This window comes from Lissotriton helveticus, chromosome 6 (assembly GCF_964261635.1).
Source record: "Lissotriton helveticus chromosome 6, aLisHel1.1, whole genome shotgun sequence".
In the NCBI taxonomy this organism is placed as follows: Eukaryota; Metazoa; Chordata; class Amphibia; order Caudata; family Salamandridae; genus Lissotriton; species Lissotriton helveticus.
In genome coordinates, this window is record NC_136067.1 from 554938838 (window position 1) to 554951361 (window position 12524).

Consider the following 12524-nt stretch of genomic DNA (forward strand, 5'->3'; position numbering starts at 1 on the left):
AAATCACATATTAGCACAAACTTAAAGTTGGTGGTAATTTGCAATTCCGCAAGGCAGTTTTGCAATTTGCGATGCTCCTAGCATAGCATTTAGAGAATCGTAAATTGCGATTCTCTGAATGCTTACGCAAAATAAGTGATGTAAAGGTTGAGTGTAAATTAACTGTACTCCATAGGAAGATGAACTGTAACATACAGAAATGGTTATAAACACAAACTGCTCCGTGTAGCATGAGGTATTGAATGAAGACAATTTAAACCTCATCATGGCTAACCATAATGCAGTATGTAATAAAACAGCAAAAGAAGTACTAAAACATGTCTTTTGCAATATGTGATGAAAATGATGTATTACTTGGCAGATAGCTCATTAACTTAAACACACACCTCCTTCGTCTGGTTTTGCCTACAGAAATGATCAACCTCATTTCTAGCTTTCATTTAGTAGATATTCCCAAAGCCACCATGCCCAGAACTACACAAAGATTCAGCCCTTTTTGCTGAGAATATTAGCTTTTTTCAATATTTTGAAACTATTAAACAAAAACATGTATGTCCAATGTTTTACAGACATTTCCATTTTGCATTTTTAATGAGTTTAAGTTTTTCAGCTATGTCATGTTCATAAATTCCTTGGGGGCTCATGCAATTAAATACCACGTTTAAGTGCAGTGGACAATGTCAGTGTACTTGGTCAACTATATTACTGATTATTTGTTTATTGCTTACATTATGTATTATTTATATCGCTATTTTGTGCATTTTTGCTACTGTCGTACCGTTGGCTTCATTACGAGCAGCTGTGTTTAGAAGAGGAGGGCTCTGGGCTGTATACTAACTAACAAGCCAAGCAATTTGAGGGTTCTCGTTTGGATCGAGAATTCCACATACAGATCAGACATTAATTGTCTGAGTCCGAAGCATGTTAAAATAAATAATATCCTGCCCCCACACTGCTCCAGGTCTCGAAAGAGGGCCACAGTGTCTGGATGTCTCCATTTGACAGCAAATTCTTTTAGCATTTTTTGGGTAAAGCGTGACACCTGGGGTGTCTGGTTATCACAAGAAAAGGAACTGCGCTATTTTTATTCTACACCTTTCTAGTAATCAATCCACCATATCCCATTCATTGATCTCATTCTGTACCAAGGGTTTGAGCCAATTGTATGAGATTATCGAAACAAGGTGAATGTGCCACGATGCTCTCTGTACACACATGTGAAGGAACTTGCAGCCACGGCTGGTAATGGGAGTACCGGCCGGGCGGTGACGTGGGGAGGGGGAGGGGCAGGGTGGGGGTAGTAATGTATGGATTCAGGATCATAACAGGTAAGTAAACATAAAAATAAATAAAACGAATTTTGTTGTGCGCATTGCATCACCAAATGCGATGCAGTGCGCGCAACGAAATTCGTTTGTATTTATTTTCATGTTTACTTCCCTGTTAGCCCCTTTGCAGCTGGGGGAGATTCCCCCGCTGTGCTGGGGGTGGGGGGGCGCGTACAGCGCCCCCATGCTCATTACGAGGTCAGCTCGTCATGAGCTACGGCCCTCCGGTGCTCATGACGAGCTGAGCTCGTCATGTCCGCGCCCGTTCCAATGGAACGTTCAGCACAGCAGGGGAATCAGCCCAGCGTGCGAGTGTTCCACGGAACCGGCGCGGTCATGACGAGCTCAGCTCGTCATGAGCACCGGAGCGCCGTCGCTCATGACGAGCTGAGCTCGTCATGAGCATCGAAGAGGTTAAGGTCCGGAATCCATACATTATTACCCCCACCCTGCCCCTCCCCACGTCACCACCCGGCCGGTAATCCCACTACCGGCCGCGGCTGGGAACTTGACCATCACTGACAAGACAGAAGGATATCTACCTTATCACTTCAATTAGTATTAGGCTTCTATTCGTGGGCTGACAACCTATTTCTTTTATACAGTTATTTCCACAGCGCTAGTACCAATCATGGAACGGTGCTCGTCTACCCAAATTGCACACAAAAGTAGCTGGGCCTCCTAACCTTCTTTCTAGGCACTACTATTGGAAGGTATGTAATCAAGAATAAGAGTGTAGCTAGTACTATAATATTAAGCAAACTAGTTCAAGTTCAAGTTCAAGAATTTATATAGCGCACTACTCACCCAGAGGGTCTCAAGGCGCTTGGGGAGGGGGTTCATTATTTATCGAATAGCCAGGTTTTAAGTTCTTTTCTGAAGGAGATGTGGTTCTGTGTAAGGCGGAGGTGAGTGGGGAGTGAGTTCCAGGTCTTGGCAGCTAAGTAGGAGAAGGATCTACCTCCCATGGTGGCTCTTTGGATACGCGGGACTGCAGCGAGGGCTTGATTGGAGGATCTTAGTTGGCGGGTGGGTGTGTAGAAGGATAGTCGAGTGTTGAGGCATTCGGGACCTAGTTTGTAGAGGGCCTTGTGTGCGAGGGTGAGGAGACGGAACGTTATTCTCTTGTTGACGGGAAGCCAGTGGAGGTCTTTCAGGTGGACGGTAATGTGATCTTGGCGAGGGATGTCCAAAATGAGTCTCGCTGATGCATTTTGGATGCGTTGGAGTTTTTTCTGTAATTTGGCTGTAATTCCTGCGTAGAGGGTGTTTCCGTAGTCTAGTCGACTCGTAACCAGTGCGTGGGTGACAGTCTTTCTAGTCTCGGCGGGGATCCAGCGGAAAATTTTTTGGACCATACAAAGTACGTTGAAGCAGGAGGATGAGACGGCGTTGACTTGTCTGGTCATCGAGAGTGAGGAGTCTAGGATGAAGCCAAGGTTACGTGCGTGGTCTGTGGGTATGGGTGCTGAGCCCAGATCCGAAGGCCACCATGAGTCGTCCCAGGCAGAGGGGGATGATCCTAGGATGAGCACTTCCGTTTTGTCTGAGTTAAGTTTTAGGCGGCTGTTTTTCATCCATACGGCTACTTCTTTCATGCCTTTGTGAAGATTGGTTTTGGCGGTGTTGGGGTCTTTTGTGAGGGAAAGGATCAGCTGGGTGCCGTCAGCATAGGAGATGATGTTAAGGTTGTGTTAATGCGCGATAGGAGCGAGTGGACTCATGTAAACGTTGAAGAGGGTGGGACTGAGTGATGAACCTTGTGGTACACCGCAGATGACTTCGGTGGCCTCTGATTTTAATGGGGGAAGTCGGACTCTCTGAGTTCTCCCAGCTAGGAACGAGATGATCCAGTCCAAGGCTTTTCCTTTTATGCCGATGTTGCTAAGGCGTTGTATGAGGGTGCTGTGACAGACAGTGTCAAAGGCGGCGGAGAGGTCGAGTAGAATGAGGGCCACTGTTTCTCCGTTGTCCAGTAGTGTTCGGATGTCGTCCGTAGCAGCGATGAGGGCGGTTTCGGTGCTGTGTTTGGCTCAAAAGCCGGACTGTGAGGGATCGAGGGAGTTGTTGGATTCGAGGAAGGCGGCGAGTTGGTTATTGACGGCTTTCTCAATGACTTTGGCAGGGAATGGGAGGAGGGATATGGGGCGGTAGTTTTTAAGTTCAGAGGGGTCTGCTGTGTGTTTTTTCAGGAGGGCGCTGACTTCGGCGTGTTTCCAGCTTTCTGGGAAGATAGCAGAGTTGAAGGAGCAGTTGATGACATCACGGAGATGGGGTGCGATGGTGGAGTCTGCTTTGTTGAAGATGTGGTGGGGACATGGGTCGGTTGGCGAGCCAGAATGGATGGAATTCATTAGGCGGATGGTGAGACTAGCATATCATTGAGAGAGGTCATCAGATGTATGGTGTCTGAAAGTATATTTTGCTAATTAATCCTAATCACCAATCTATCGATTTTATAATATCAATAATCAGGTATCGTATATAGTCACCAGCCAATAAAATTCTAGTAAACTCCAAGATGACATGCCCCAATGTGTGATGGTTGACCTTCAGATCTTTGACATATAGATACATATTGCACCCATACATAATGAGCAGTGGTTGTTGTCTAACAAACCTAATGCCCCTATTCATGTGATCCTGTCTTAGCAAACGAAACCTGCCAATTCCCAGAAGATAGTTTCGATTCACACTATCTCATTAGGGTGATTCTTGGCCTGTACACAGGTAAATACCCCCTAAAACTCTTTAAATACTTGTGAGATCATGACTACAAAATATACGGTGTATGTCTGTTACCTTCAAGGAAGTAGTTTTATAAATACGTTGAAACATCATTATTAGCAGGATGGTTTCTTTGTGCAATGGTGATATATTCATTTGTTACATACATTTACACAGATGTTGCTAGGGGAGTCCACTCCTGAAGGACTATAAAAGAAATCTCTCTTTTTCCATTAAATCTCAGGAACTAGAAGCTGCTCAGGGGTCAATGGGAGGTAGTTCATTGCTGACTCCCTGATATAAAAATATTATGGGTCTAGTCATCATGCCTATTATTACAGATTGTTCCCCTGCATGTTCTGTTGATATGCCGATTTATAATAACTTATTGTATTGATATGTTTTGTGCAGACATGAGACAGTTATAGTGCTTAATTACATATAAACCAATGTTAAACCAATGTAGAACAATTTATTCCACTCATTTCATGCAATGTAGAACAATTTATTCCACTCATTTCATGCAATGCATGAAATGAGTGGAATAAATTGTTCTACATTGGTTTAACATTGGTTTATATGTAATTAAGCACTATAACTGTTTCATGAATTTATGCAACATTTTTTGTTCAAGGTTTGTTCGTATTTGGTATGTGATAATTGTATATTTGTATATTGTACATTTGGTATTTGTGATATTTGTGTTGAAAACCGTTTGTGTTTCACTGTAAAGGCCAAAGTCCTTCAAAAAAATGAGTAGTAAATAAAAAGGCTATTAATAACCGGACCACTAAAGGAATATAGTGTGGTTCCTGCATGAGTAATTACTACGAGTGACAAGGGTTCCAAGTCCTTCATTGTTTACATTAACTTCCTAAAAGTGGCATTTTCAGACGTGCCACTTAAAATTCGACTTTATCTTAGGGTGTGATTTTAAATTGCGAGTCTAAAGACCCCAAACATGAAATATCTATCTTGTTCCAAATATAAAGTGCAATAAGGTAATCCAATGTTAGCCTATGGGACAGATAGGCCTTGAAGTGGAGAAAAACACATGTTTCACTACCTGGACATGTAAATACACTGCACCCTTCCTTTGGGGCTGCTTTAGGGCCTACCTTAGGAGTGATGTATGCATAGTAAAAAGTAAGCTTTGGGGCCTGGCAAGAGGGTAAATTTGCCAAGTCGACAAGGCAATTTGAAACTGCACACAAAGGCTCTGCAATGGCTGGCCTGAGGCATGTTTAAAGGGTTTCTAAAATGGGTGCCACAATCAGTGCTGCTGGCCCACTAGTATCATTTAATTTACCAGACCTGGGCACATGTAGTGCACTCTACAAGGGACCTATAAGTAAATTAAAAATGCCAATTGCGGATAGGCCAATGTAACAATGTTTTAAGAAGAGAGCACATGCACTTTAGCAGTGGGTATCAGTGGCAAAGTGTCCAGAGGAGTAAAGCCACCAAAAATGAATTCAGTGAAAAGGGGAGGAGGAAGGCAAAACATTTGGAGGTAGGCCTAGTCAAGCAAGTCGCCTATCATCCTTTTTTTTATTTCAAAGTATTTTATTGAGAAATTTTTACACATACAATTAGCATCGCTTTCCCTACACGGGGTAACATCCCAACCTGGCTGTACATGACCCTATACAGGTAAGTTGTCTACATGATCGGGTGTCCCCCTTTCTACTGTACTACTATAGGGATGATAGTAAGTGGGAGGGGAGGAAAAGAGCAAGAGAAAAAAAGAAGAGGTAAGTAAAGGAACGTGCACAAGGAGAGCTCTTGCTTGTGGTTTTCCCTTGGCCTGTGGGAGTGTATCTTCTGGGCTACCGCCCTTCTTTGGTTCTGTTCACGGGGGTTCGAAGTGACCCACGTATTCATCCAGTGTTGTCCACATACCCCTGGTTGCCGGTCTCCAGGGTGAATTACGCAGTGCGATACTATCTGCTCCTCTAAAGTGTGTTATCCAGTTGAGCCACCCCTTGAATGTCACCTCGTGTGTCTCCTTCCATTGGGAGACCACCATTTTAACTGCCGAGGCATGCAGGAGGTCTAGCAGGTCCCTGTCCTCTTGTGACTCTAGGTCAGTGGTTATGAAGCTAGGGTGGAGAATTCTGGCTTTAATGTGCACCCCAGCAATTTTTTTATAAACGTGAATATTTCCTTCCAGAACTTTCTAACTTTAGGGCAGTGGAAGATGAGGTGTGCTAGGTCCCCTTTTTCTTTTTCGCAGTTCCAGCATAAGTTGGAAGGGTTTCATGGCTAAAGTATGGTCGCTACCTAAACACGCTACTGAACTCTGGGATCCGGTTAGCTCAGAATCCCCAGATTTAGACTTCCTTACAGAGACATGGCTTAAACCCACTTCCATGCCAGATATTGCTCTAGCCCTCCTGGAGAACTCTCAGATTCTTAGGTTGGACAGATCAGGGAAAGTGGGTGGGGGATTTGCCATAATTTATAGAAAAATTATAGAAAAGCACTGCAAGCTACAGTGATTGATTCTATCTCAGATAACACTGTGGAAATGTGTATATTTAAAATTGTGTTGACACCCCAGGAAACCTTAATGGGTGCTCTTAGCTCCTGGGCCACTAAAAGATTTCAACTTAAAATTAGTGGAGAAAATTGCGCCTCACACTATCACCTCCACACATTTTCTATCACTTGGTGACTTTAATATCCATAGTGAAGAGAAGGAGAATACAGAGGGGGCGAATTTCTTAGCTGATATGTCTACCTTAGGCTTAAGTAGGATCAACTCAGGGCCCACACATTCAGTTGGTCATACATTGGACATTATATTCACCAAATTCTTTCCCTTATGGTTGCCGATCCCGCCTGCCCGCTGACGTGGTCAGACCACTTTATGATTCCTATTCGGATGAACAGATGCCTCAAACACTTAGTGATGGGACGTCCCCGGAACACCCTTCAAAGACGCTGGCATAAAGTCACGCTTGACACTTGTAGTAAAATTAATGTCCCTCCATGCTTTATTGAATGTATGGATGTCACTATAAAACTTAGTGCCTTTAAGGATACCTTAAGTGAGATGATAGGTAGGTTGGCTCCTGTGACATACCAGCCTAGTACCCCGCGGAAAAAAAGTGAAGATGGGTACATTGCTGGTTTACGCAGTGAGTAATCGTGCTGTAAAGGCCTAGAAAAATCTTGGTGTAAATCTCAATTGTATAGTGAAAGAGTTACATTTAAACTGGCCCTTTCCACCTATCATAACAATATAAATAAAGCATGCATAGCTCATATTATACCTAAACTTAATCTGGCAGGAAATTCATCAAAAGCTCTTTATAAAGTTCTGAACTCCTTCAACAACCCTATTGCATGCGCCAACATGACCATCCCCTCGCAGGAACTGTGCGACAATATAGCGGTGTACTTTAATGATAACATTAATCTAATTTACAATAAATTTCCCCAAAATATTGATCATGCATTGCCTTTTCATCCTGGATCTGCAACAACTTAAAGCTTAGGTGAAAGGCTGAATCAATTTAATCTCATTCAGGTCTCTCAGGTGGAAGCAATGCTAAAAACAGCTAAATCCGGATCTCTGCTGAATATTATGCCTGCTCATAAGTTTGCTCTCCTTGCCCCTCTCCTGGCCACCCCTATTGCTGAGATCCTGAATACGTCTTTAAGTGAAGGGAACTTGCCTTTGGATTGGAATTTTGCCCAAGGGCTTCCTATTAAAAAGAAAGATCAGATGCAGGGCAAAGTACTCTCCAATTATTGACCCATCTCACTCCTTCCACTCATGAGCAAGAATGTGGAGAGTTATGTTAACACCCAATTAATGAACTATCTTGATGATAACGGCATCCTTGATCCCTTGCAATATGGGTTCAGATCCAGCCATTCCAGAGAGACGAATCTCATCGGGGTCACTGATTTTATCAAATTGGCCTTAGATGATAATAAAGCAGTGTTGTTATGTTATGTTAATAACTTGTATACAGCGCACAAATACCCTTGGGTGTCTTGGCACTTCCAGTGCAACATACTGTACTCAATGCTACTACTGCTAAAAAAGCCAGGTCTTTAGTTGTTTCCTGAATTCGAGAAGGGTGGAATTTTTCTGAGATATGATGGAAGGGAATTCCATTCCTTGATTGTGTTAAAAGTAAAACTCTCCCCCCCCAGTTCATCTTTTTGATCCGGACTGGCTGCATCAGATTTGCATTAGCCGAATGCAGAGTTCTATTTGGAGAATACCATCTGAAAAGGTCCTCTAAAAATTGCGACCCTGTTAGACCTGGCATCAATGGCATGAGTATCCCTTCCATTTTGACGGATTGCCTCCTCTGTTTTGATATGTTTTTGCTGGATTTATGCCATGGGCACTGTGCCACTGCTAATCAGTGCCACGGTGCAAGTGTTCCCTATGTTCCCTATGTTAAATTAATGTACTAATTGGTTATTCCATGATTGGGTTATTTGATTTATCTGTCAGCCCCTATTACAGTGCTCCATGTGTGTCCAGGGCTTATTAATCAAATGCTGCTAGTGGGCTTGCAGCACTGGTTGTGCCACCCACAGAAGCAGCGTGTAAAGTGTGTCTCAGACCTGCCATTGCAAGGCCTATGTGCAGTCTACACTGCCATGTCGACTTGGCCAAGTGCACCCACTTCCCAGTCCCTAAACCTCCCCTTTGCTTCATGTTAGACCCCCTATGGTCGGCCCAAGGGCAGGGTGCATTGTAAGTATAAGGTAGGACATGCTCTGATGTGTGTAGCATGTTCTATTAGTGAATTAAAGCCATTTTCATGTTTCACTATTAAAGGCTACCTGTTCTCCATAGCCCAGAATGGGCAGTTTGATTATTGCCTTCCTATAATCCTAACTGACTCAGGGAACATGGTAGAAATTTGAATTTAGTATGAATGATAAAATACATCTTTTAGTAAAGTTGGTTTTAATATTCTGTGTTTGAAAATACCACTTTTAGAAAGTAGGTATTTTCTTGCCTAACTATCCAGGCCTGCCTGTGCTGGGTTGTGTATTCCTTGTCTGGGTTTGTGAGTGATAAGGCTAGGAGATTCCAGGAGACAGGCTGGGGCATCCCGGTGGTGAATAGAGAGATCTGCATCTAGATGGGAGGGAGGAGTTGCACCTGGGACCTGAATAGGGCTTGGTCTTCCCTCTACAATGCTGGCTCAACCTCTTGTGGCTTATCTGATGTCTCTGCCCTGCACTGTGAAAGGAGAGGTGGAATCATGTCAACAGAGTGGTCCAGAGCTGTATCTTCCCTCCCCTGTGCTGGCTCCACCTCCTGTGGGGTGGCTGATGTCTGTGCCCTGCAGAGTGAAAGGAAGAAGAGAGTCATGTAAACAAAGTGCTCAGGAACTGGTTTAGACTAGGAAGAGGCCTCCCTGCCTTCAGAGAAAAAAGGATTTTGGGGTATAAATATTGGGACCCTGATCCCAAGAAATTAGATCACTTCTGGACAAGAAACATTTCTGCCAAGGAGAAGAACCAAGGAAGCTGCAGGAGCTTCGACTGCCCCTCTGCCAGTGTGCTGTTTGCTGGGTTGGCCTGCAGTGGTTGCTTCATTGCCAAGGGAAAGGAGAAGGAACTTTGTAAGGACTTTCTCCTACAGAATATTCTCCAAGGGCTTGAACTGTGCTTGCCTCCTGCTGAAGTCTCAGGGACAAAAGACTTCATCTCCAGCTTCCTCCTGAATTTCCTAGCTGGGAATTCTGACTCCAATCACTTGCTTGCCCCTGGGAGATGGAAGCGCGACGCATCAAGAAGAAGTGTGCCGCCGCTGCAGCTGAAATCATCGTAACGCCGGAGAAGCGAGCCTTCGCCACATCTCCCTGGAAGCGTGTGTTCATCGAAGCTGCCTGCTGTCACATCACCGGAGCGTGACGCCATCGAGAAAGTCACCATCGCATCCCCGGAGTAGTGTGTCACAGGGCCTGTCGCGGCTCCAAAGTACAGAGTCGTCACAAGGCTGGCAGGGCGCCATCGCATTGCCGCATTAAGGGAGCCATCTTCTCGCATCGCAACCGGATAATCCCATCGCATCAAGGCGCCATCTTACTAACAACTTAAACTAAGCAACTTTAAGCATCTTTTAAGTAACCTTAAATGTAGTGTTGTGTATTTCTTTCGTTTGTGGTCTTGTGTTAAGTCTATATAAAGAATACTTATTTTTATAAAACCTGTGTTGTGTCCATCTGTAGTTTTTTCACTGTATTACTCTATATATTCACGAATGCTTAACACACTGCCTCTGAGATAAACCTGTCTGCTCGTGCCAAGCTACCAAGGGGGTGAGCAGGGGTTATTAAGGAGTGTAATCCCCTTATCCTGACTTAGAAGTAAGGTCCCTATTTGGACAAAGGTGAATACCATTGACAACTATAGACCCCAGATCTAACAGGCCCTTCTTTGTGTAATGCCTTATGGGCCATGCAAAGTGCCTTAAACTTTATTTGCTGGCCAACTTTCAGCCAGTGGAGCTTTCGCAATGCTGATTTGACAGGCTGATATTTAGGGATGTCCAAAATCAGTCTTGCAGCAGCGTTTTGTACCGATGTAACTTCCTAAGGAGGGTGGATCGCACATTAATGCACAGTCCATTACAGTAGTCAAGTTTAGACAAGACTGAGGAGGTTACCACTTTCTTTCTGCACGGTTTAGGAATGGAATGCAAAATGTTCCTTATAGTTTTAATCATAAAGAACAGAGAAGACAGGACACCATAGCCCCCCGGCTGTCCCCTCAATAACATGTATCTCTTCATTGGGACAAGATAAAGAAAGGCAATCTGTGAGCAGTCCCTGTAGTTTGAGGGGGGTGCGTGTCTGGAAGACAACACACAGGAAGAGTCGGAGCCTCCCACGAGCGGGGTGTCGACCTCTGGGATCTTGGTTGATTATAACAAAGGGTGTAATGAGGGGTCTACATCTTGAGGAAAGGAGCAAGAATCGACGGTGCAAGAAGGTGTAGGAGAGGAGCATCCGCCCTTATATATAGTCCAGTCGCACAACGATCCACCTGTCTCAGCTAGCTCGGGGCTGGGGGAACCCCCAGCCAACATTTCCGCTGCTGCATTAATGACAATGTTTTCCACTCTCTCCCAGGACATAAAGAAGGGGTTTGAGGAGTGATCAGCAAATCAGGCCGAGATAAGGAGCTAAGGAGCTATTATGAGTCTTTAGATACTAAACTTGATGGCCTAACATCCAGAACTGGGGTGCTGGAGGAAAATATGGCGGCGTTGTCAGCTCACGTGGACAAGGTGAAAGATGACATTGTTAAGTTGAAAAGAGAGGACCAGACCCTGTTGGATAGGATGGAGGTGTTAGAGAACAACGCTAGACGTGGTAACATTCGCATCCTTTTTTAAGTTCAAGAAAATTTTTATTGATGAGAATAAAAGAGAAAATCAGGTGTCAAAACAAAGTACAATATGATATCAAGATAAAAACTCTGAGCAAAATAAAATGAACATACAAAACCAAGCAGTATAATAAAAGAAATCGGAGTGCAAGATGAGAGAAGGGAAAAAAGCATTGAGATAACATGGTAAGCATGAAATAAGACAAGCATGAAAACATGATGAAGAATCAAACAAAATGGTACAATGGAGAATAAGTGGAATGTATCGGGGACTAAGGCGGTTTAGGAACTTCCTGTTGTGGAGGCAGAGGATGGAACAAACGTGCACTACATGAGTCCAAATAAAGCGTAACGGGAGTCCATAAGATCATGCGTTTAGTAGCCATAGAAGCTGGGTAAACATAAGCAGTGTCGAGCCTGTGGTTATGGCAGATGTTAAACCACCACGCCTTGAAAGAAATTTTGGAGAAGTCTTTCCAATTATCTGTTATTTGTTGGAAGGCAGCGGCAAGTAAGAGATCAACAATCTGAGGCTCCAAATCAACATCATCCCAACAAGGGGAAAGGCTCCCCAAAAAAACATGTGTGTGGGAGAAAGGGATAGTAGTGTGAAAAATTAAATTAATTTGAGCCCAAACCTGTAGCCAAAAATTACGAACAGAATGCATAAAAATAACATATGAAATAAATCAGCTTGTGGTGACAAACAAGACCAGCATGTGTGGGGAGTATTAGAAAAGCGTTTATGAAGGGCATAGGGTGTGAAGAGGAGTCTATTGTAAATAAAAAACAGAGTCTGAGTGAGTGTTGCTGCTCTGGAGGATTTACGAAGTTTGGTCCAGAGTTTGTCCCAGAAGGAAACCGACCAAGAGACAGATAAATCATGTTCCCAGGACTCCTCCACTTTAGATTTAGGTCTTGGAGTCTCACCAGCGTGAAGGTATCTGTAAATGGCAGCAGCTTTCGGTGAAGTGCGTAAAAAGGAATGGAGTGTGGAAGTGGGAATGGAAGAAGGAGGAGGAGGGCAAGGCCGGGAAAGGGCAGAGTATTTCGTGAGGACGGCATCTTTAAGCAGCTGATATTTGCGTGCAA